Here is a 26,138-nt window from a genome sequence, read left to right as displayed (position 1 = left end):
TTGATTCACCCTTCTCACTTTTTAATTTTTCATAAAAATGACTTTCGGAAAGATTGTATGATTTCCTGTATATTTTAAAAGCTATAGAATAAATATTTAATGACAAACATACAGAAAAACAAGCCATTGTTTCATGCAGGAAATTTCAAATATTAAATTTACTTAGAAAAATGTTAACCATCCATTTTAATATTCTAATGGAGGAAACGAATCTTTATAATTGTTTTTAAAAAAGTGCTGACAACTTAAAAAACAATGTGCAAAAGAGCACTGCTTATAAAAGTTTTACTGAGGAAATTCAGACATCATAACAGAAGATTTTCATCCTTAAGAACAGTAAAATAATGAAAAATCTAATTTAGGAGCAGTTCAAGAACCAAAATCATTAAGTTCCCCTCCTTGAATAGGCTCTTCAAAAGATAACAACAATATTAGCTTCCATCAAGTTCAGATCGGAAGCAAAAATTTCTTCTGACGTCATCTGTGACGCAAAAGAGGGGCTTAATTTTCTTTCCAACCAATTTTTATCGCTTTTTGTTACTTTTTTCTCTCTCTCGATAAATTTTGACTTGTGAAAAACATCAAAATAAATTATACTTTTTAAACCCTCCAATTAAACGTTCCAGCAGTCGAAAACCTGCTTGTGTGTATTTTACATGTTACATGTAGAATTTTTATAAAGAACCCACCAGAAATAAATAACGTCAATTAATTTAATGATAGCATTTTTTAATTTGTTTCAATATGAGGATATTCTGGAAATTCCTGTTCTTTTTTGTGTTAGAACTGACATATTTACTTATTTTTTGGCATGCATTTTTTAATAATTCTTATGTCTATCTCTTCAATATTGAACAAAAAATCCTTAAAGCCAATAAATTTATGCCTAGTTAATTCCTGTGAGAGATTCCATGATACAAGCTATTTTCATTGCACGCGGAAGTTTCGGGGTTGAAAAAATAAACAATTACTGGGGAATCGAAACAGCAAATAATAATCAGTGACTAATCATAGGAATCCTTTTTTACCAATGCAGAAACAGATTTTAAGCCAGAATTGAAATTTGAAATGCGGCTGCAATATAATAAATGGAGATGACTGCATGTCTCTCTACTTGAAATCTTATTTAAATTCACAGCAAAGTGCTTCCCCAAAAAGCGTTTATATAGATCTCGACGAGAGGAATCGAAATCTTGTCAGAAAATATGGTTAAGAGCTTTAAATTTTGAATTAAATTGGAAAATTGGAAAATTTTAGTGCAATGTCCTTTTATTAAAACTAAAAAATCAATCAACCGCTAAGTGCAGCCTAAAATATTCGAATCATTTCCATTTTTTTAATTTAATTAAATAGAAACCAAAACAATTTTGCGTGCCTTTCTGTAAGTAATATAAAAACATTTTTGCCCTTTTTGATATATTTTCCTCGTCTTTAACCTTTTGCGAGAAAACATTTCCAGCTTTCGGTGCTTTTGGGAAAAGGGTTTGACCTTTGGCTCCGATTTTTCGCACCCGCCGGACAAATAATCCGAGCCGATCGGACTACTTTTGCTGGAGATTGCACTGCTCTCGCTGGCGTCAGAGTCAAAAGGTCGCTCGCCACCCGCCACCCTGCTCGCTCTCTCGAGGGACAATCTGCTGTACGGGTGACAGCGGGAAATAATGAAATTCGGCACAGCATGATCCGCGACGCCAAAAGGCTATATTTGAGAGCATTCGGCGTTTTCCTCGAGATATAACACACACAAAAAAAAACTTCTTTTCTTCCTCACGACGCATCATCTGACGGGGCTTTTGTTCTTAATTGGTCTCGCAAATGTTTGCTCTTCTGAAATCAACAATAAAGCACAGGCTTTCCCTGATCTTTTGTTAAGCTATTTTTGGCACAAATCTACTTCTCCAAAAAAGGGCTCGAAGGTCAGACGTTTTTTCTGAGCATTAATCATTACGGGACCATTAAAATCATACTGAAAAAAGTGGTATTTGGCCAAAACCATCTTGAACCATCTAAATGGACTAAAAATCACTGGATTGTAAGTGTATTTTGGTTTGCAATGAGAAATTTATTTTAAATTTAACTATTATTAATTTTTAATTTGATTGTTATATTTTTGCTTTTTTTAATTTTAGAGCAGATTAAACCAACAAAAAGAATAGTCTTTATTTTTAGTTAGCTCAAATAATTTTTGTTCCAATTGCAATTTTCATTTCCATTTGGGTTAAGCTCCAGCAAAGATTGTGCCATTAATTTTTAATTTGTTTATTTATTTTTATCAATTCCCGACAGTTAAGTTCACGTTGAAAATTTAAGATGAAATTAAATTAACTCCGTGACCATATATAATTTTAATTATTAGTCTTTCACTATTAATAAAGCGATCTGATAAGATACGAAAATGCCTTGTTACAGTTACTTCAGTTCAGGATAATTTCCTTAAAAATCTCTTAACTATAAAAAAGCTGATGGTCTTAAAAACTGTATAATTTGGATTGAAAAATTGTCCAAAGGAAGCAAAATATATCCCTTAAAAAATCATCTTAAATTCACAGCCATAGTCCTCAACGTTAATTTACTTCTATTCCTAAAGAAAGAAAACAGGAGAAGTACAGAGTTTCAAAGATGATGAATTAGTAAATAAAAATAGGAACACAAGCATAAAAAACCATTAAAAATTATTTTAAGTAGCTTATAGCTAAGAGACCTGGTTTGTTAAAAATAAATATTCATCAAATTCCAAAATACGTTCATGATTTTTTTAATATTTAAATTTAAAAAGTGAATAAAAATGTTGAAGATCAAATCTAAATTATAAAAAAAATGTTAAATTTACAAACGGATTTAGCTTGTGCAATTCTGACGGAATGAGGACATTCTTTTTGTTTCTAGAGTGGATTTGGTTTAAATGGAAATCAGACAAACTCTGACGCATCAATACACCGATTTTCACGTCGCACGATTTTTTCGTAATTCCGAGAGCAAATCCAATTTGCCATTATTCGCGGAATAAGCAGTCCCGCGCCGACAGGCTAAAAAGTAACAACAAAAAAAGGTTGATTTCTGTTTATCGGTCGGCGCGTGCGGTGCGCGCTGCTTTTATTTCGGTTCTGGCAACAAACAAACCGACCGACCCACGGAGAGGGCACTTTTCTGGCTTTGCTCTCTCTCACTGGCTGCTGTTTGTCCGGTGCAAACAGCACGCTGCGCTGCTGCGTTGTGATTTCGAACGAGTTTTGCAAAGGAAATTAAAGTGATTACAGCTTCCTGTTTGCGGACGGCTGCAGCGAAACACATTTCACGCACGCTGCTGTTTGCGCAGATGGAAAACCGAGCCGCCCTTTTGACAACTGCCGGACAGCGACGCGACGCGACTGCTCCGCTGCTCTCTCTGCGTGGTCTGTAAACTTTACTGATAAACTTTTGCCCCGCGCTCCTTTTCAATTTACGCAATTCCGGCAAATCGAGTTTTGGACGCAAAATTGGATCTGTCCGACCGAATGTTGTTAATTTCCTCTAAACGAGAAGGAATTGGACAATTTTATTGAGTTTAGAGATAAAAAAGAGACACAAAATGGTTCTTTCCAGAGGTTTGGAAGAAATTTTAAATTAGATAAGAGACATTTTTGGATTATTTTCAGAGAAAGATTGGGTTTCAGTCCAGAGTACAGGGTATTTCTTAAAAATAAATAATTTAAAACAATTAAGCTGGTTTTTTCATATGCAATACACCAGTTTTACTATAAGCCCTTGGTGTTCGAAGCCGCCAAAAGATGGCGCCACCATATATTTTTATAATAATTTTAATTTTAAGGCACTTTCACTGCGATTTCAGATTCAATCCTGTGCTCCTGTGCATTCTTCACTTAATATGTTTTCTTTTGACGTGCTGAAAACCAAAATCGGTTTAGCCAATCGCCGTAGAATCTCGAAAAACAATTTTTTGAAATGAAAATTCTTTTCCAACGTTTCTACGGCGAATTGCTGGACTAATTTTGGTTTTCAGAACGTCAAAAGAAAGCTTATTAAGTGAAGAATGCACAGTGGCAGGATTGAGTCTGAAATCACAGGTGAAGCGTCCTAAAATTAAATTTATTACAAAAGTAGACGGTGCTGCCATCTCTATTGGTGGCATTTGCAACTGGTGAATTCCTTACTTCTTTAATAAATTTATTTTAAAATCTAAAATTGTCCTACAAACCCTTAAAAATGATGAACATTTCTTTGTTTTTTCGCCAAATGAACCAAAATTGTCCAAAAACCCGAGTATCCATCTAAAAGCAATAAAAATGCTCATCTTCAAAAAGCGCGTTTCAGTTTGTGACAAATTTCCTGAGTAGTTATTTTGATTCTCCTCCGAGAGCAATCGATTAAGGTCGTGTGTGTGTGTGTCTGGTGGTAAAACGTCCGCCGAGAGCAGCATGCAGACTGCAGACGGTCTGAAAATTTTATTGCCACTGCCTTGGGTGGAAGGAAACAAATAAAGCGGAGCAATCGCATGCAATAAAAAGGCTGCAAATATTCCCGTGCGCGTGAGAGGATAGCTAGCCTCCTTTATATCGGTCGTAAATGAAAATTATTGTGCTTATCGCAAGAGACTCGTCCGCACAGCAACGTGAGCCACGTGTGAGAAAATTAAAATCCAGCCACTAGTGCTTCTACAGATAATCCAGCTGTTTAAAAAAAAAAAAGATTTCTGGCCCTTGATTTATTTATTTTTTATTTTATTTATTTTTCAAGTGGAATGATCGTGATTTTTTATTTTTGTAAAAAGAAAAGTTTATCCTACTTTAAACAGCGTGCAACGCGCAGATATGGCGTCCGTTGGAGTGTAGCGCGAAAAAACGGTCACGGAAAATGCGCAAAAAGAAGCAAGTTTGTGACGTATAAATTGCATTTATTGTACTAATTGTGTCTTTTGGATCGTAAAAGCAAACTCTTGACACTCGTTAAGGCAATCCAAAGAGAGCTTTTTGTTTCACACATTCAGACGCCATCTTGGATTTGCGCATTGCGAACCAATTTTATCGCACATCTGGCCCCCGCTTCGATTTCAAATTTTTCAGATGATGAAAATGTAATTAAATACATAATGAAGTGAAATTATTCCTTCCTTCTTAACAAAGCGAGAAGCAACAGCGGTAAAGTGCGTGACACGCCCCCCTCTGTTGACCAATCAGGTGGTTTTTGCCAATTTTCTCCGAAATTTCCAGCGCTTGACCATGTTTTCTCCCTTGATTTGGAATGCTCTCATCGAGATCTATCTGACAGTGTGAGTCTTTCTTTGGTGGAAATTCAGGGAAAATCGCGATTACAAAATTCCTTTGACAGTTCTCCATTTAAAACAATGCTAACTTTGAGGCCGATTTTCTCGTAAAATTCCAGCGCTACCTATGTATTTTTTAACTGTGCTTGACTCTTAGAATCTAATCTGTATGAGTGTTAAAGGATTTTGCGGGGAAATTCTCTATCATTCCACTTTAAAACGAACATAAATTTAAATATATAAGATTTGTTGTGAAATTGTAAAAATGCAGTCTCCCATCCAGGGCAAAAGATTTTTGCTACAAATAGAGGCGCGTGTACGTATGCACTATGCGTCAAAGGGAACAATTTTTAATGAGGATGCAGCGCGGTTGCTCTTTCACTCGGCGAGAGAAAGAAATAACTGCTGCAGCGCACGCTCGAATCATCTCGCGTGCACAATTACACACGCCGCATCAAACGGCACTCGTCGCGGCGCGCCTTTTCACGCCCCTCCGCCCTCTCATTCCGCGGCAGGCGAGTTAATTAAAGACGCACACGTGCGCCCGTAGAGAACAAAAACAAGCTGACAGCTCGGGATAATGAGAGAACGTTTTGTCCTCTTCCCTCAGAACGTGGATTTTTTGTTCCGGGGCGCAGTGTAATTAATTCAAATGAAAACTTCAGACGCGGAAAATGTATATTTGCTGGAAATTGCTTGGTTTAGACAGAAAAAATGTTGTTTCTAAAAAAATATCGAATTAAAACAACTTAAATCAAATATTTAAGCATTTTTCATCTTAAAATGTTCCAGTTTCTGCCTGATTTTTCGTTATTTCGAGTTAGAAATAATTTTTTAAATATTTTAACCCTCATAAAGCAATGGAATTCTTGCATACTGAAAGTTAAGACGGTTAACTGACGCAAAATTGGAGGCCAATTTATTAAATAAAAATACCCAGACCTCTCGTTGATAAAAAAATCATATTTAATTAAAAATAATTATTAAATATATCAGCTTTTATTAATTTACAGGAAGTTTTGATGCTATAATTAATTTATTATTTGCTTTTTTCCATTTGAAACGAGACAATCGAGATCAGAACAGTTAGTACACAAACTTCCGAGAGCAGACTTAATAATTCGAAGCACTCAAGCGGCAACTTGATCGAGAATAATTGGCAGAGACAGAGATAAAAAAAAAAGTCTCCAGGGAGAGACAATAAAAGCACTTTTGCAATAATAAAAGCAGTCGTCTCAGTCAGGAACGATTTAATTAAATTCCTCCGAGAAATGCGCGTCAAAAGAGTCTAACTTTGGTCTTTTTGGCCGAGAAATATGGCTTTTGTTCGGGTAAGCGTGAAACTTTCGGTTTCACGGCGAAATAATCCTGCTCGGAGCGCAAATAGCGAACGACATCGCGGATTAATTAGAGTGCAAAACTCTCTCTCTCGCTCTCTGGCTCTCAATGGAACCTTGCCACACGCGGTGCGTGTAGCTATTCCCTTCTGAATGCGCTCTGCGTCGTGGTTTATTAACGCCGCAGGTATTTCTGCCCCCATTTCGCTTCCGAAAATTCGTAGTTGTGGAAATAACAGCACTTTCTATTTACTCTCAACGCAGGCAAATAAGCAAAACACCGACATTTTCCCAAATCTGTGTCTATAAAATGAAAACTTAATTATTTGCCTTGTTAACTTAAAACTGTGACGCTGTGAACATCGTGGAATATAGCTCAAATATCTTTAAAAAAATCCACAAAGATGATGTAACTGTACAAATCAAATTTATTTTTGTCAGTATGAAGTAATTGAAAGGATTAGTTTAAATTTATTTTTACTTATTAAAAAAAGAATTTCAAATAATTATTATATTGCTTTTTTATTTGTATTAAATGGAAAGAATTTATTTAAATGATTTAAATAATTAAATTTTATTCCATATAGCAAATTGATTTATTTTAGCTGTTAAAAAGTCAAGGTCAAAAATGAAGAAAGAAATCCATCCCTTGTGTCTAATATTTCTGTTTTGCCTGAGCAATCGATTTGTATCAATTCAATCGTGGAATTGCAACGTAGACACGTGGAGCCGCCGGGAGACTAATGGTCCTTCATCACGCCAGTTATGCCGCATAAATTTCCCATTTCCACAGGGAAATAAGCCAATAAGCTGATGTCACCTTATCTAGACGTTCGCCTCTCGCTATGATTTATTCGCGTTGATGCAGAATTTAAGTCTCTCATTCACCTCCACAAAAAAATGGAAATAAAAGACGTGAAAATTTTAATAAATAAATTCGACTTGAGAATCAAATCATTTTTGAAATTATTAATTTACAGGAATTACAGTCAAATGCAAAATTGATTGAAATCCTTTTTTCTTAGGAAGTTATTTTTTTTAATCACACGGCAGTTTTAAAAAAGTATTCTAGAAGTAAAATATCTATGGTGTTTTGAAAAATATTTTTAAATTTACTACCGGGGGGGCGGGTTGCAATCTGTGTTGATTCTTACCGGTCAGAATTGAATATGGCGTCGAAATAATGGAGACCAATCAGGAGACAGTCCAGCGGCCAATCAGAGGCGTCGGAAAATAGGCGTGCCGACCTAATAATTTCATTCCTGCGTATTTTGTTATAACATTTCCTTTAGCTCGATGTGACATCTAACGGTCGATTCGCCAATAACCAGGGTAATCAGCTGTTAGTAAAGAAAAAACAACAAAAATATTCATTGTGCTGACGGTATTTTCTTGATAAATTTTCCAGGCAATTCATTTTACACATTTTACTTTTGTAACTTTCCCGCCGTACTCTACCAGACGCCATATCTGCGCGTCGCAGTGAAATTTAAATTTAAATTTAACATTACCATAACAGAAAATTGGATTACTTTATGTAAGAGAGGAAACATTCAAATACTGCGTAATTAAGTCGGTTTCTTCTCATTGGCTCAGTTTAAATATTAAAAATATAAAGCTCTTTTAAATTGAAAACAGGAATGACTTTGGAATTTTCAAAATGAAATCAATTTTACAAAGGTCTCTCTTTAGAATCCATTTATGAATATATTGGCTTATGAATAAAAGATCGAAATGAAAGCTGCTCATTTATAAAGCATGACACGACTCATTTTACTGTGAAGCTCACGTATAAAATACTGAAATACGACGCAGTAACGAAAACTGGAGAGCATAATAACATTATATTCCTCGTGAATATGGCCAGTTCGACAAGTGTAAAGTAGGCAATTGGCTCGTCTCGCCGGACGACACGGTTGCATAACAAGTTTATTATTCAATCTTCACCGCTGAAGACATAAAACGGACGGAATTTACGAGCAAAAAGGTGAGGGAAATTTCGACACACGAGCGGAAAAGATATTTGTCAGTCGGCCGACGAGATAAGAAAAAATGGAAAGATTTACGGCGCTCGCTGAACGAGCCCCATTATTCAAGCTGCTCTTCTTCTCTTCTCTGCTCGTGCGGGCAAAGTTTTTCGCGTTTCGCGAGAGAGAGAGTCATTATTGCCAAGTTTGGCCCAACTGCGCTTAAACAAATTGTTAGACGCGAGTGAGTGAGTGAGAGAGCAGCGCCGACGGCTTTCGCTTCAAAGGCTCGGCCTGGAATGAGCTAATTACTCCGCTAATTAGCTTAGTCTGCGGAAAGGGGTCAAAATAGTTAGCTCTCTATTGTAATTTTAAAGAGAAAAGTTTTCTCTGTGCAACAGTACAACCTCAAAACTGGAATTTCATCAACTCTGGTAACACAAAATTGTTAAAAAAATCCTTCCAGCTATTGCAAAATTTTATACAGAAAAAAATTCTGGTAAGAGTTAAAATTACATTTTGCATAAGAGCAGCAGGTTTTTTGTAATAATTTTTATCAGCTATAAGGATTGAGTTCCGATGCTGAAAAATAAATTAAAATTGGAAATATTTAAGGTGGAAAGGCCAAAATAATATTTTTCCTGGATTAAACTGCTAAACACGTACCATAAAATAGTTGAGACGCCAAATTCTCAGCTTTAGAATTAAGCTTAACACTCCGTAAACATTGTTCCTTATTTCTGGTTTCGCAATAAGTTGGTAATTCATCCTTTCGTGAATTCCAGCAGCTTAGAACCGCATTTAAATTGTAAATGCGCGCCTGAGGCGTTTTGCTGCTTTGTCTTTGAACTCGGCAGAAGTAGGCGGCCCTCTGTTACAATTTGCAGAGAGGTCTAATTAAAAGTGAGTTTTCCGCTCGCTCCCTCTCATTATGCCGCGCGTAATCATAATCTGTTTTAAATTCACGCTGGAAAGCCGATTATCGCCCTCCCCCTCGGTGCAACTTGTCGAAAATCGCCTTTTAATCCGTACCTGTTGAAAAGGAAAACGACCATGGTTATTATTATTGTATAAATAAAGGGCATTCAACTTAAAGGGTTAAGAAATAACTTGTTTACAGTTAAGTGCCAATATGCTACAGAATATTAATTTAAGATTTGAACTCTTTCATTTAAAAATTTAATATTAATAATTTGTTTTGGTTCTTGCCAGTCAGAAGTCAATATGGCGTCGAAATAATGCATGCCAATCAGGAGAGAGTCCAGCGGCCAATCAGAAGCGTCAAAAAAGGGGCGTGCCGACCTAATAATTTCATTCCCGCGTATTTTGTTACATTTCCATTAGCCTGATGTGCCATCTAATGGTCGATTCACCAATTACCAGGCTCATCAGCTGTTTTAAAAGAAATAACAACAAAAATATTCATTCTACTGAAGCTATTTTCATGATAAATTTTCCAAGCCAATTTAAATTTACGTTTGAAACTTTCCCGCCACACTCTACCAGACGCCATATCTAAAAAAATCAATTCCTGAAAACTTGTAGCACTGGACTCTACTAGACGCCATATTTAAGCGTTCAGCGTGGCGGGAAAAGAGATTTAATTTATGATCCCGTTGATAAAAAATTTATAAAATTAAATTAAGTTAGAAATTAAAAAATCCTTTATTAATAAGGGTTGATTTTCACTTCTTCTCATCTGCTTGGCAGGTGAAAGAAAATAAGTAAGCGTCCGTTCTCGAACATGACGACGTGCGAAGAATCAATACGCGGATGGCGTGCTATAAATACTCTATGGATGGTGTGCTTTCACTCACTCACTCTCTCGCACTCATAGTCAGTCATTGGCACAATAAAAAGAAGAAGTGTGTGTGTGTAGGTGTGTTGTTGGCTGCCTGGCTGGTTGGTTGGTTCGTTGGTTAACAATACAAACGATTTATCACAACGGCAGCGATGTCGATATGCGCGCGCGAGACACCGCAGATACACGCGTATATTTTCGCAGATCGATGCCACGCGGGGCCAAATCGCACCGCCATTCATTTCGGCTCTTCTCTCTTTATCTCTTGCTGATGGGCTCGAGACGAAAACCATTGTCTTGGCTCGCACCTCGTGATTGCTGCTCCAACCCGCACGTTTCTTTTGCCAACGCCGTCACCGCGGAATCGACAAAACGCGATTCGCGCGCGCGATAAAATGGCTTATTTGTTTAGTTTTATTGCTTTCCAGATGTGCTCCAGCGACTAACTTAGTCAGAGGAGCACTTTTTTGTATTGCTGAGTTGGATTTTAGGATTTTCTTTTCTGATGAATTGTATATTTGACGTCATTGCACACTCAGATCACTGGCAATCAACTCTCGTTTTATGTGATTTCTCTTCAGTTGGATATGTAATACGAAATTATAAAAAAATCATGTAGAGCTTTGTCTAAAATATACTTAAATATAAGGAAATGAGCTTAAATTAACTCTAATTACTGTTTAAATTTATTAGAAAGTCCCTGATGAAAGTGTGATTTTTTTCAGAATAAGGCCAATTATTTTTTTGGTGAAATTTAACTTAATTTGAAATAAAATTTTCTAGTTTAATACATTTGCTTATTTAAGGAATGAACTCTTGCTGAATTTTCCAAACCATAGACTATTTTATTGTTAACAAAATGAAAAATGGTCATAATTTAAAGTGGAATGATACTGGGCAACAATTGAAAATTACTTGAATTGTTGGATGCCATAAACAATTGATCGATAAACAATTTGTTCAACAATTTGCAATAGTAAAAAAGGAACTTCCAACAACAAAAATTCAAATTATGCCAGTTTTCTCCCAAATTGACAGTGCTTGAACATATTTTCTTGGCATATTTCGATTCCTTTCGTCGAGATCTGTCCAACGGTGTATGCCACCTTTTGCGGAAACTCTGGGTTTTGAAATTAAATCGGATTTCAAGTAAGGAGACAGACATTACCATTTGAAAAGCACGCTAACTTTCCAGCCAATTTTCTAAAAAAATTACACTGCTCCTTAGGTCAATTTAAGCTTTAACTGATTCCTAAGGGACGAGTTTATGCATTGGCAACAAGCTTTTTCCAGGCTTTTGCAGTATTATTCCTCTTTAAATGAGATCCTACGAGAAACGAGGAATAATTAGCACTGATGTGGTAGACACAGAGAGACGGCAGGAATGAAATTATACATAAAAATGCAGAATTGATTTAAATCGTAAAACAATTTCACAATTTCATTAATTAAAATAAATTGTTTGTCTAGACAAAATATCGGAATTGCATAATTGGCAATTACCGACAGTGGAACGTCTGCAATTTTTTTATTCAATTATTATTGATGTTCACTCCAAGGTATTGCGTCTCGAATAGAGAATATTTGACTTGTTAATTTTTGCATGATGGGAATAAATAATCGGAAGAATACCGTTAACAAGACTTCGTTACTCAATTTTTCTTTTAATGAGTGAGTGCAGTCGGGCGACTTCGAGGCTACATTCTATTGGTTCAGAATTCTCTGCAGCTAAGTCTGTGGCATGAATTTTAAATTTGAAGCTAATTACTGCTGATCTGAGGCATGTAAAGCTTTATACGGTTAAGAGAACATGCAAGATAATTCTTCTTATAATAATTTACTAAAGAGCCTCCTCTCCTTAGCTTATTTTGCTCAAAGAATTGCCGTTTTGATATTATTTCTTACTTGGAAAAGCAGTGATTTATTTGTGATAAAATTACATATATATTGGCCACTTTTGGGAACACTTATTAGGTATTTTGTATCAAATATTTTTAATGTTCAATGTTGATGTGCATGAGCTGTATATATATTTAAAAATTTAAATCTTTTAAAGAACAAAAATAACTTTAAAAATATTTATTATATAAATTTACAATTTTAAATAAAAAATATAACACATAAAATAAAAAAGATAATTTTATTAATTAATTTTTATATTGTATTTTTTACGGAATGTTTATAAAAACTTGAATAGATTATAGAAAATGTAAATATTAAAAATACTTACATTTTGCCTATAACTTAAACTAACTGCATAGAAAATAGGGTAAAAATCACTAAACGCAGAGTTCAAAGTTGCTTTGAATCGGAACTTGGTTGAAATTAAAAAATATATCTGAAGATTATATAACGGTCGTTGGCTAACTCTCAACAAAATGAATAGAAACCAGTCGCGAAACATGTCCACGTAATTTTCAGAAAATCTTCGATCTCGAGGTTGTTTCACAAGTTGACTAGGAAAATGTTCGAGCTAAAACACACGCAAGTTTTGTGTTTGCGGCATATATTTTTGAAGGAAAAGTTGCTGAAAAATACACACAGCCGCAGAAATGGTATTTATTACAGAAGTTTTTCTGCCTTTTAAAAGTCAAACAGAAAAAAAGCCAAAGCGAAACTCGTCGCGCAGAGATTGAAACAACGTTTTGCATCGACGCAGAGCCGCAGAGTCGAGGTTCGTTGTTCGTTTGGCTGGTCAACGCCCGTTTTGAGCGACGCGGCGGTGGCGGCGGCGGCAACCGTAAAACCGCGCTGGCCCGAAACACATGCAAATGTGTGTAATTACTCAATTAAAATGCTGCTCCGTGCTCTGAGCTGTCAACGCGGGAACCAACACAACGACCACTATATCTTTCTCAGAAACTCCGGATATTGTGTTTGCAATTTTGCATATTTCCCATTTTGAAAGGTTTTACGACTGAAAAAATACATATTAAAACTGGCACCCGCGTGACATGAATTTTGATTTTTAATTGAAATTTTCCTCTGTGTGTTGTTGGCTGAAAGGACCGAATATTGCGTTTGATCAAATTGTACAGAGTTGTTTTCATGTGGAAAACGTATATGTTTCCTATTAACTCAACAAAAAGATAATTATTGATACTTTTTAGACTTTTGCCGATATGGACAGTTTTTAATTTGGAACAATTTTTTCTCTAGATGCCAAATTCTGATTTTTAATTGACATCTTTTCTTCATTGGCTAAATCTCCTTAGTTTTCTAAGCCACCATTATCAGTTAATTTCAATTTTAATTTTTAATGATTTCAGATTCAAGTCTGTGACAAATAATTTTTTTAAATGCTTCAATCAAAAGAAGAACCAGTGCCAGGAGTGCAACTGAAAACGCAGAGGAAATTGCTTAAATCGTAAATAATCGGTGGCGTCCTCATTTGACTGCTTTAAACACAAAAGGAGTTTCAAATTTGTTAAATAGAAACCGAATTAAAACCAATTTTTATCATAAATAACAACAAATCGTCAAAATGAAGAAGAATATTTAATATGTATTTAAGTTTAAAATATAGATTTTCCCCCAAAGGCTGTCAGTTTTTTTCAATTTTAGGACCCTAAATGAAAATTTTCACAAATTTCCATGAAACGTTTGTCCTGAAATCGGTTTAAGAAATTTGGAAGTAAAGAAAAATTGCATTAAACGCGTAGTTTTTTTCCAAAGAACATAAAAAATTACCACAAATAATGTTCTTTTTCGTAGAACAACAATTTTGGACGAAAACTACTAATTAAATTGTAAAATTTGCCAAATTCTACTCGCTCTATGAAATCGTTCAATTCACTTCAATTTAGTTTTAAAAATACATTTTTAAAGATCGAAATCAAAGAAAGCCACTGATAAAAATAAATGATCTTCTTAAAAAAGAGATTCTTTTAATTATTACTAATTATGGAAATTACGTAATAAATTACCAAACAATCTGGAAACTAGTCAAAAAATCAAGTTTTTTTAAAGATTGGTAGCCTTAAATTAATAAGAACGGTGAAACTTTTTAACACAGATGAAATTTCAGACAGTCTGTAACCATATTTAACTTTAAATTTTCAAAATTTTCCACACAATCTCAATTTAGAAACGAATTCAGCGCCAGTATAGCGATATTAAAAGTTTTGTGGATGTACTTTGCTGCATTTTTGTTTTTAAATACATGTCAATTTAATTTTATAACTGTTTTACTCACGACTTAAATGATTGTAAACTGCAATAAACACTCTAATATATACCAAATAAATTTGCTAAAATTCACGTAAAACATTTCAGAAAAAATGAGTGGAGAAATTGGGCAATAAATTGAGAAATGGAATGTACTGATTCATCAAATATGTACAGCTTTTAAATAGAATACAAACTGTTTCCATCGATTAACCTGTAGGGATGGATATACCTCTCCATTCTGTCAAACAATAACAACCACAACACACAAATACGCAACAGCCACATTTTGAATTGAATCCGTTTATTATTTGCTTGTCAAACGATGTGGTGTGATTGTTGTGTTGTGGTTTTCATTGTTTGACAGAATATAGGTATGCCAACAAACCCTTAATTATTTCTGCAAATCAAAATCCGATCCTAAATATTTAAAAAAAAAATTATTTAAATTTAAAAATAAAAATTCCTATATGCTTAAAAGATTTATTTGATGTCCTCTATTATGTGGATATTTTGTGCAAGTGACTGCAAAAACCCACTAAAAACCCAAAATAAATCTGTCTTACCTGTTCTGACTGAGTGAAGATTTGGGGTTGGCGTTGACCGAGAGAGCTGTGTTTCGGGTGGCAGCGGCGCAGAGACTGACTCGTTCGTGCACGCGGAGGGTGAGTTGCTATAGCGTGAGGGATGAATGCACCCCGTCGGAACGCATGCCCGTCTGCTGGTCTGCCTGCGCGAGCCTCGCACTCCCTAAAACACGTATACATTATACTCGACCCCGTCCCTCCCTCTGTTGCATAAGGGAAGAATTTCCGAGCTACCTTTTTTGTCAGCAACATGAGCAGCAAAAAAATTTCTCCCCCGCTCGATATAATATTTTGCAATATTTTCTTCGTATTTCATCAAAATTTATGTATTGGCTCTAGGATAACAGTTTTTATAGTTGATTTTTTACGGATTTTTGAGTAGAAAAATTTGTTCTTATTAATTTTTAATCTTTAAACATATTAAAATATATTTTTTAACCAATTTTTTTTATTAAAACTGAAGATAAATGGCTTATTCAAATACTCACATTAAATAAGAGCATCTCCTACTCGCAATCAGCTTTTATGAGGATATTAATTACCAATGATATACAATTGTTTTGAAATTAAATGGATTTTAAACATTTATCACATTTATATTAAAAAATTAATAACATAAAATTTTTCTTACCCGATCTGCTTCCCCAAATAGTAAATATTTTACCAGTTAAAATTAAATTAAGGTCAAAAAGAGCTAGCAATTTAAATAAAAATGCGCAATTGCATGACTTTTTTAATTTATTAATTAATTAATTATTTCAACAATGATGTTTACGAAAAGCAACATTTAATATCTACCCCAAAGAAAAATATCAACAAAACGCATGCAAAAAACAAACGGGAAAATCGATTAACAAAAATAACTGCACGTGGGTGACAAATTTCACAAAAAAAGTGATTTTAAAAAAAATTCTGACCTTAAACCATAAATCAGCACTTTTCTTTGACTCTTGGCTGAATTAGACGATTTTTAGTGTAGTTAATATTCCAAAAAATCCATGATTCGTGCTCTTTTAAAAAGCTAAAAAAATTAATTAACCGTCCAAAAGTCCCAGCCCTAAAAAGCCAAAAATATATTCGATTATCTCCTTTTTTGGTACTGAATTTATTATATTAAAATCAATAGTTCATCACAAAACAGGAAACTGGCCGCCTAACTGACTTTGGATGACGTCATGAGCGAGTAAATTGTCCCCAAAGCGGGGAATAAGCGGCTTATTTCGACTGATTTGCCGCGCGCGTGGTACAATGAAATTAGCGAGCAACTGCCGGCCAAGGTTTTGTCCCCGCAAAGTTACACACACACTTATTATATATGTAGGTTATATACGCTTAATTGTGTGTGCATGCGAAATAATTATTTTGCCTTTGAACAATACAAGTGAGCTAACAATGTTAGATACGATGTTGTATGGCCTCTAATGGAGCTTGCTTTAATGCAACAACAACATCCGATCCAGTTACTGCGCCAGCCTCCCGGTCTGATAGAACGGCCGGGAGGCCCAAACCGTTTTACAAACATGAGATCGCGTAAATAATTGCCTGCTTTCGATTAAATTTCTAATGAGAAAAATCCAGCATTGTTAACGTGGACCGATACAGGGCAACAATTGAAAATTATTGGATTCAATTAGTATGCAGTTGATCGATAAACAATTTGTTCTACAATTTGGAATATAATTAAAAATGGATCTTGCTTCAGGAAAAATTCAAACTTTTCAAATTTTCTCCAACATTTCCAGCGCTTGACCACATTTACTTGGCAGATTTCGATTCCTCTCGTCGAGATCTGTCCGACAGCTTATGAAACCTTTTAGGGAAACTCTTAGTTGGGAAATAAAATAGGATTTAAAGTAAGGAGACAGTTGAAAAGCATGCTAATTTTACAGACACTTTTCCAAAAAATTTACAGTGTTACCTAGGTAAATTTTTGCTTCAACTGAATCCTAAGGGATGAGTTCATGCGTTGGAAACAAGGATTTTACATTATGAATCCTCGTAAACATCAAAACATTTCTTTAAGTAAATAAAAAATAAATTTGAGAACATAAAATGCTGTCTAGATTATTCTTCTCGAAACAAAGACCGTAATTTTGAATTTGCAGCACTAATTCAGTTGATCATAAACAATAATTAAACAATGTTGTATGCGATTTTTTTTACTGACAATGAGGATTGATACAGAGCAACAATTAAAATTATTAGAATTGTCGGTAACAGTAAGAAGTTTGTGGTGTTAATAATTTAAACTCTACAATGTGAAACAATCAAAAGATGACCTTTTCGTCTCGGTCTCGTTTAATTTGCCGCTCAACAAACACCCACATTTTTACTGTCGAATAATTGATATATTGTTTCCTTTATCTTGCAACAACAAGAAAATTTGCGTTTGGTTGTTGATCTATGCGCAATCATTTCAACGCTACCAAGAAGTTTTTCTTCCATTCAAACTCAAATATTGCCAATTGTTTCCAAACTTTTAGCGCTTGCCCACATTTTCTTGTCAGATTTCGATTTCTCTCGTCAATATTTATCCAATGGTGTAGAACACTATTTGTGGAAGTTTTTTGTTGTGAAACAAAATCAAATTTTAATTAGATATAATTTTCTCCATTTGAAAAACATGCAAACTTTTTAATCAAATTTCTCAAAAAATTGTGCGCTCAATTTTTCCTCTATAGAAACAATTTTATGCATTTGCAACAAGGATTTTCCGGGTTTTCGCTGCATCAATCCTCATTAAAACAACTTATTGCAAAACAGCGGGGGCCAGATGTGCGATAAAATTGGTTCCCACTGCGCAGATCCAAGATGGCGTCTGAATGTGGGAAACAAAAAGCTCTCTTTGGATTGCCGTACGAGTGTCAAGAGTGTGTTTTTACGATCCAAAAAACACAATTAGTTAAGAGTAATGCAAATTATGTCACAATATTGACCAAAACTGGGTTCTCTTCGCGCATTTTCACGTGACCGTTATTTCGCGCCATACTTCACCGGACGCCATATCTGCGCATCGCAAAAATTAATGATAATGATTAAATGCCAAACAACAATTCAAAATTTTGTAAAGTTCCGACAAAGTAAAAAAGTCACGCATAAAATCAACTTTTTGTTAGATTTAAGATCATTATCCTAGCGATTCTTGTACTTTTCAGAAAATTCTAATCTAATAAATCTCCACTAATTAGGTTACTTCTCATAGCTCATAGTTGAAAACTAAGAATAAATTAAACTAACTAAGAATTGAGTTGCTACTATTTTTGTTACTTCGGGAAGATATAAAAATTAATAATAAAAAATAACTTATATTGAATTTTTAAAAGAAGGTTGTGTGTTTTCCTTCAGAGATTAACAATTTTGTGCAGCGGTTTATCGTTTTCCAAGACAAAATTATCTGGAAGATTTAAATTTTCAGTTTCAGTACTGACGGACCGAAAGAGCTGTCCAGGACGAGGACCTCCACGTTTAAAACGAGTTTAATATCTTCAACTCTTTACTCCAGCAGCAATTCTACCCTTTTTTAATTCTACGATTGAGCCAGAAACTGGAGCAGAACCATAAAAAGCCCTATTTTAAATTAACGGACGACTTAATTAGGTTAAACGCGTTTAACCTGTGTCACTTTTACGTCCAGATCAAGATGACGATACAAGCGATGCGCAGGTTTTAGTGGAAAAACTGAAACAACATGGGGTAATAATCAGATAAGTACTAATCGGAGAGCAGAAGCTAATTATCCCTACTCAAGGCTGAACAAGACACAATTTTCTAAAACCATGAAACAGCATTTTACGAGCAGCGCTGCAACTTTTGCACGAAATGCATTAAAGAAAAATACAGCAGAGCGGATTTTACATCGCGGAACGGAATAGGTTTTATCGCCGCGCGCTCCTCTCGCATCAGGTGATGCAACGGCACTTCTCGTAATTAATGGGCCGGCATCTAACTCGCAAAAAACACGCACAGAATTTCCATTTTTGTGGGATTACTATACGGACATTGTACCGAGGGGCACAGGTGCTAAACGCAAACAAAAACAAAAGCGTTTTTGTAGGCAATTTTCCGCTTTGGAAATTAGGTCCATCGATTAATTTTTTAACCAGTTACAACAACTAAAAAAACATCTGAATTAAAGAGGAGTTTAAACTGCTGATGATTTAAAGAATTGATTAGAGCAACAAATTGCTATAAAAAAGTCAAAATATTTACTTTCGCATTTTGCAAGATTATTTGAAATTTTGAAAATTGCAATATTTCATTTCCTCTTGGTCTAATTTAAAAAATAAGGCGTTCTTTGGATTCCTTTTGCAAAGCCCGTAGACTGAGACCAAATTTAAGGACATCAATGAAGGTCAAAGGCAGCGGGGGACAGATTCGTGCGAAGCGCAGATGTGGCGTCCGGTGGAGTATGGCGCGAAATAACGGCCAAGTGAAAATGCGCGCAAAGAACCAAGTTTTCGTCAATATTGTGACTTATAATTTGCATTACTCTTAACTAATTGTGTCTTTTGGATCGTAAAAACAAACTCTTGACACTCGTACGGCTTTTTGTTTCCCACATTCAGACGCCATCTTGGATCTGCGCAGTGCGAACCAATTTTATCGCACGTCTGGCCCCAGATGGTCAAAGGTCATTACGGATCATTTTTTGGACATTTTTTCTTAATTTCTACCTAATTCTGATTCAAAGCAACTTTTGACTCCTTGAGTTTAGTGATTGTTACCCCACTTCTTATGCAGTTAGCCTAAGCTTTAATTTTTCCCAAAATATTTTGTAGTCGTGATATACGATTCATACAAAAATACAGGACACAAATTGACAAAAATAATAGATTTAATTTTTTATAATATTTATTATCTATTTTTTTAATAATAGTAATCATAAATATTTTAAGACTTATTAAGTCATTCAATAGATTTAAGTTTTTAAAATATCAATAGAGCTCAACATTGGGATTAATAGAAATATTGTTACTAAATAAATACGTCACATTACAGAAGGTCTTTTCTCCATGTACAGCCGAAATGTGAAAATTGAAATCACTTAAATATAAATACTGTGTTTTCAAGTAAGAAATATTAACAAAATGGCAATACATTGAGCAAATTCAGACGCCATCTTGGACATGCGCAGTGGAAGCCAATTATATCGCACATCTGGCCCCCGCTGGTCAAAGGTCATACGGGTCTTGTTTTGACTTTTTAAAACTTTTTAAACAATTGCCATTTTTTATCTTCCCGATTTTTTAATGCTTGCTAATGTTTTCTTTGCAAAATCTATAAAACCAAGCGTCAGAGTTCTAAAAAGAGAAATAATTCTAATTTTTTGTTTGCTATATAATCGTGTAGTAAATTTGCTTCGATTAATGAGATCATATAATATATTATAAAACCTTGAGGGCGTTGAAAATGAATTGGCGCGGCTGCCTGCTCCTACGCGTGTTGGCGGGCGGATTAGTCTTAATTATGATTAATCAAGACAAACAGGCTGCGCAGGGGGAAAATTCCACTGGTGCGTTTTGCATTAAAAAAACAATGGAGGCCGGGGCCAAGTGCGTACACACAAACACATACAACAACTATGCAATTCGTTTATTCCGAGCCACGGGGCGGAACGGAACGCCACAAGAGCGAGAGCAAAAATTCCTATTGTGCTGTGTTTGCAAAGCAACCGCCGGCATTTTCGCATTTATTCTGCTCCGCGGTTTTTGCAGCTTTTTATCCCCTTCCCTTTCTCGTGGGCAAAAAACACACGATCATATTCCGCCGAGGTAAACATTAATTTGGTTTTTTTGGTTCATCAACATGCGCAGCTCCGGGCGGCGTTGATGCACTTCTTGCTCTTTCTAATAGGCCCTTTTGCTGCCGGATAATTGAGCAAAGTGTAATTTTCAAAGGTATATTCTCTTTTTTTCAAGCAAGGGAAATTAATTATATTGCGTTTGTGCTTGTGGTCTTTCAAAGAAGGAGGAAATAAGGGCATAATTGGTAATTGTCGGCTTCCTTTTTTGTGTAATTCATTATTTCCAGCGTAGTTTACTTAACTAAATTGAGCTAAATTTAAACTATCCTAGCCTGAATGTAATTTTTAGATAAATTAGATAAACATCCAAAACCAATCCAAAATTTCAAAGTTTCTTATAATTTTAATTTCAAACTAGCAAATTCTGCTTGTCTTCTCGTCCTTTCCAAGATCTTTCGAAAGTGTACTTTAATTACCATCACGTTAATTAAATTGTGTTTTAAGTTACCTTTTCTGTCAGACTAATTAAGTGCGCACCTGTAAAGGAAGCCTGAAAAAGTTGTAAATTGGATATTTTTCCTTTTAATTAAAATCTTTGAACTTTTGACCTAATTTTATGTTAAAAATTAACAAAATTGTATCTCTAATGTGATTAATTTTTTTAAATAATTTATTTATAACAGCATTGTCACTAACATCAGCATTGGTTTACTGCCTAATTAAAATAAATATTTTAAGTTTAGATATAAAATCTCAACGTTTTTCTGAGTTATGTAAAAATACGAAAAGAAAAACAGCAAGGTATACAGCATTTAATTTCAATTGCAATATTCTGACAACCTTGTTGGATTTTAGGGTTTGTAAAATGGATTGATGGATCTGGGAGGCTAGAAGCCTCCAGCTTTTTTTATTAAAAAAATGGGGCAAAACGTCACTCCAAATTTTAACGTTCTTAGCTTCACTTTTTGTGCTCTACAAAATGGCTATGAGAAAAATAAAAAATTTCAATATGTCCATTTTCAAATTCGAGTTTAAAATCAAACAATTGATTTGTATGGCCTTGACCTTTGACCTACCACTTTGAGGCCAACATAAAAGTTGTTTGCCTTGTTGAGTCGAGTTAAACGGGTTTTTTTTAATTTTGGTTCCAAGACCACCCTGAGCAAAGTTACGAAGTACTCAAAAGTCCCAGATTTTGACCTTAGAACACCAGCAAAACCCGCAAAAATTGTAGATTCGGAGTTTTCCCAACTGTTTGTCGGTCAATTTTGGCAAAGTTTACGCAAAAAAATCATAAAAATGGATAACAACTTGCTGTTTTGAGAGATTTTGGCTCTATATTATGTTAAATAATTAAATAATTTCCTTTTGAGCGCGGAAAATTTGTCCTGGTTGACAAAATATCGAGTCGCAGGTTCCGTGTTCGAAATCGATATATATGTAGAGAGTGAGAGCTCATTTTCCAGCTTCGGCATTCAAGCATTGGAAATGAAAATGACTCTGTCAAAAAGCACACGCGGGTGGCGGATGGCGGGTGGCGGGTGGCGCGTGGGCAAATCAAGCGTTACGTGACGAAAATTGCCTTTTTGTTATCTGTTCACAAAAGCGGCGGCGGCGAAAGGAAGCCCGCGCAAAGCTGTCAAAGGGGCGGCGAGAACAAGCGTACGCAAGTGTGGCTGAATTTCAATAATTTCGTTTCCTCGCCTCAACTTTCCCGTCTGTTTGCCCAGGGATGAGCAGCCAATTTCCCAATTTCGCACCGCAAACTCACACGTCTACCTCTCACGCCCCGAAAAAAAGATGATTATAATATGCCTCGAGCTGAAGGTATGCGGCGCGTGTTCGCTCATCCCTCCAGCCGCTCAAGTTCGTGATAAAAAAATCGAGATTTTTGTTTAAAAAAAGTTAAATAAAAAATAAAATAAAAGATAAGTGACATTTAGAATAGTAACTGAAACGGAATTTTTTCGAATTTGGCTGGTTACACCCTATTTTTTTAGTAAAGTAAATTAAATGCTTCCAACAATTTAATTGTGAGAAGAAAAAAATGGTACTTTTGGGTCTTGAAAGTAATTTTTTTATTTTTTAAAAATTGCAGATTTTCGAAAGGTGTATGTGTTTGGCCTCATTAAAATTCAACAGTTCATAGAAGCATCAAAAACTGCTTATATTGTATTCAGAAAGCTGATTAAATTTCCAGTTTTTTTCTCAAATTTACTATTTTCGCATTAAAATTCGTCTAAAAATATCAGCTGGTCGTTTTATTTATATATTATTTTTTATTTTGAAAAATTAAAAACTGACGAGTCGCTTTCGACCGTTTCATAAAAACCCAAAATTAAGTTAATATATTCGAGATAGAATTATTTTTTTCATATTAATCGTTTCCACGATTTTCAGAGTTAAACTCAGACCCTTGTGGCTATTATAGAGACTCCACAAAACACAAAAAAATTTATTGATTTACAAAGTCATATTCATTGCTTACCACGTGTGAAAATTTCAAAATTTTCTGATGATAAAAACGTAATTAAAATGATAATTCAGTGAAATTAGGCCATCTTGTGTAACAAAGCGAGAAGCGAGAGCGGGAAAGTGTGTGCCACGCCCCCCTCTGTTGGCCAATCAGATGGTTTTTGCCAGTTTTCTCCGAAATTTCAAGCGCTTGGCCACGTTTTCTCACATGATTTGGAATGCTCTCAACGAGATCTATCTGACAGTGTGAGCCTCTCTTCGGGGAAATGCGGAAATTCAGTGAAAATCGCGATTGCAAAATTCCTTTGAGAATTCTCCATTTAAAACAATGCTAATTTTGAGGTCTATTTTCTCTAAAATTTACATCGCTACTGTTTTTTAACTGTACATGATCCATAAGACCTAATCTGTATGTGTATTAAAGGATTTAGCGGTGATATTCGCTGTCATTCCACTTTATAACTATCTGATCAGATTTATTTTTCAATAAATTTTCGATTGAAACAGTCTGACGTGCGTATAGCTATTTGCGTCATTTAATATCCGGCTGTTTGTCGAGCTTTAATTGCGATTTGCGCTGCTCTTTGAAGGAGCGAATGCGAAACGTGCGGCAGGGAAACGACGCGTTTTGTGCCAATTACTCGCCGCTGCACGTGCAGCCAGCGAAATAGAATATTTTGTAGCATGGTGTTTGAATGCGACACTTAATTAAAAACTCGTCGCCGACCTCGATATATAAAGCTACACGGAACGGAATGGGAGCTGTGATATTGCATTGCATTCGTGTCGCAGTAATTTCAACGAAATAACGGCTAGCTAGTTTTCAAACATTTATTTTCAGCGCATGTAATGAGAGTGCTATTTTTGTTTTGTGAATGCTCTATCATATGTTGCTTTCAGAGGTTTTTTTATTCAATTTATATTGCGAAACTTTTTAGGTCTGATAATTATAAACCTTTTAACTTGTTAGAAAAAAATAATGTGCGCATCGCAAAAATGCTGACGTGAATTATAGAGAAAAATTTCCTAGTCAGCCAAATAAAAGAGGATTTATTTGATACTAAAAAATGAAAAAACACCAGAAAAATGTTTATTACCAATGCATCAACGTATTTCTAAGGAATTGGATTAGCTAAAGAACTCATGAGATGTATATTTTAGAAAGGCGTGGTCAGCTTTTAAAATGGTGAAGTCTATTCCACCGGGGTCCGGATGGCGATCTGTGTTGGTTCCCGCTGGTCAGAAGCCAATATGGCGTCGAAATAATGGAGGCTAATCAGGAGAGACAGCCCAGCGGCCAATCAGAAGCGTCGAAAAAAAGAGGCGTGCCGACCTAATTATTTCATTCCCGTGTATTTTGTTACATTTCCACTAGCCTGATGTGCCATCTAATGGTCGATTCGCCAATTATCGAGGTTAGTAAAGTATTAACGACTTAACGACAAAAATATTCATTGTGTTGGAGGTATTTTCATGATGAATTTTCCAAGCCAATTTCATTTTACGTTTCCCACCGAACTCTACCAGACGCCATATTATCTGCGCGTCGCTTGAATCCGGCCCCCAGTGGTCTATTCAGAAAATCTTATTCCAACTCCCCAAAAAGTTTCAAACGCCGTTTAGTAGGTCTCGAAGAGAAGGAATTAAAATCCTCATAAAAATTTATTCAAAAGTGTTTTAAATTTTGAAGGAAATTGGCAAAATTTTAATTTTAATCGAACCAAGGTGGATCTATAAAACAAATTGTTAAAATTTTGAGCAAAAACCACAGACAATTTTCAACTGTTGGCCAGAATAAATCCGCTTAAAAATCGAAATGTGAAGTTCAAACAGATCAAGACTGAAAAATTCGTATGTTAAAATTTAATTCACGAAATTGCCAAATTTTAAAATCTTGGGAATGAACAGTGGCTCTTCTAAATCACAAATTACGAAACCACGGAAAATTTAATGGTTTATTCATCTTTTACCATACATAAATATGCATCCTGCCTTAAATTTTGGTAAACTCTTTTTCCTCTTGTCATTTTTAAAATTATCACTATTTTTGTTTCAGAATCAATAAAAACATTAAAAAAACTTTCGGAATATTTTTAATAAGGATCCGTGTGAGGTGATAATTATTATCAACAATAATAAATTAATCTGCAAGCGTAAAATTGTCAGTGATTTGTGATTGATAAGAAATCTTTGCGTTCGGTTGTTCTAAAAGTTTTAAATGCTATTTGTAAAATAATAGCTATGCATTGAATCATTATTTGTTAATCTTAAAAGAGCATAATGAATGAAATATTTATTAGACACCACGGGTGTACAACAACAGGCATATACAATAATTAAATCACAGGTTCATTGCTAGTCTTTGCTTTGGCGACTTGGCACAGTGTCAAAGTGTTCTTATCACATTCGAGGAAATGGTAGAAACTGATTGGTTTATCACAGAATTTGCACTCACAGTCCTCACTCGCGCAGGAGTGGTAGGTCAATTTTTTACAAATAAAATAGTGAAAACCGCGACAAGCGTGTCTCGTGAACATGTTTCTGTTATTAAAAAGGGCTCCCTTCCAATTTTGGTTGACCATGGCGGGGGTGACGAAAAACCCCGGGTCGATTTCGGAGGCCTTAAAGTCCTGGTTAGCCATGAACTTTTTAAATGAGTCAGTCTCCGGCAGTGAATATCTTGTTATCAACTCTTTTACAAAAAATTCAGTATCTGCTAATTTATATGTCAGCCTGGATTTAGTAAACTTAGATACAGATAGAGCTCTTTTTAGGAATCTTGATTTGGAGGATTCTAATTT

General features: G+C 35.1%; 1 protein-coding gene across 1 annotated transcript in view; it reads right to left on the bottom strand.

Annotated features, from left to right (window-relative positions):
• Positions 1-15,202, bottom strand: part of LOC135939748 (GTP-binding protein Di-Ras2) — a 141,143-nt gene extending 125,941 nt beyond the window's left edge. The window contains exon 1 of the mRNA XM_065484297.1: positions 15,099-15,202. The gene's annotated coding sequence lies outside the window, so the exon portion shown is untranslated. The remainder of the gene's footprint in view (positions 1-15,098) is intronic.
• Positions 15,203-26,138: the final 10,936 nt, after the last annotated feature.

The sequence above is a fragment of the Cloeon dipterum genome, chromosome 3 (genome assembly GCF_949628265.1).
Source record: "Cloeon dipterum chromosome 3, ieCloDipt1.1, whole genome shotgun sequence".
Taxonomy (NCBI): domain Eukaryota; kingdom Metazoa; phylum Arthropoda; class Insecta; order Ephemeroptera; family Baetidae; genus Cloeon; species Cloeon dipterum.
This window is presented reverse-complemented; position numbering and strand designations above follow the sequence as displayed.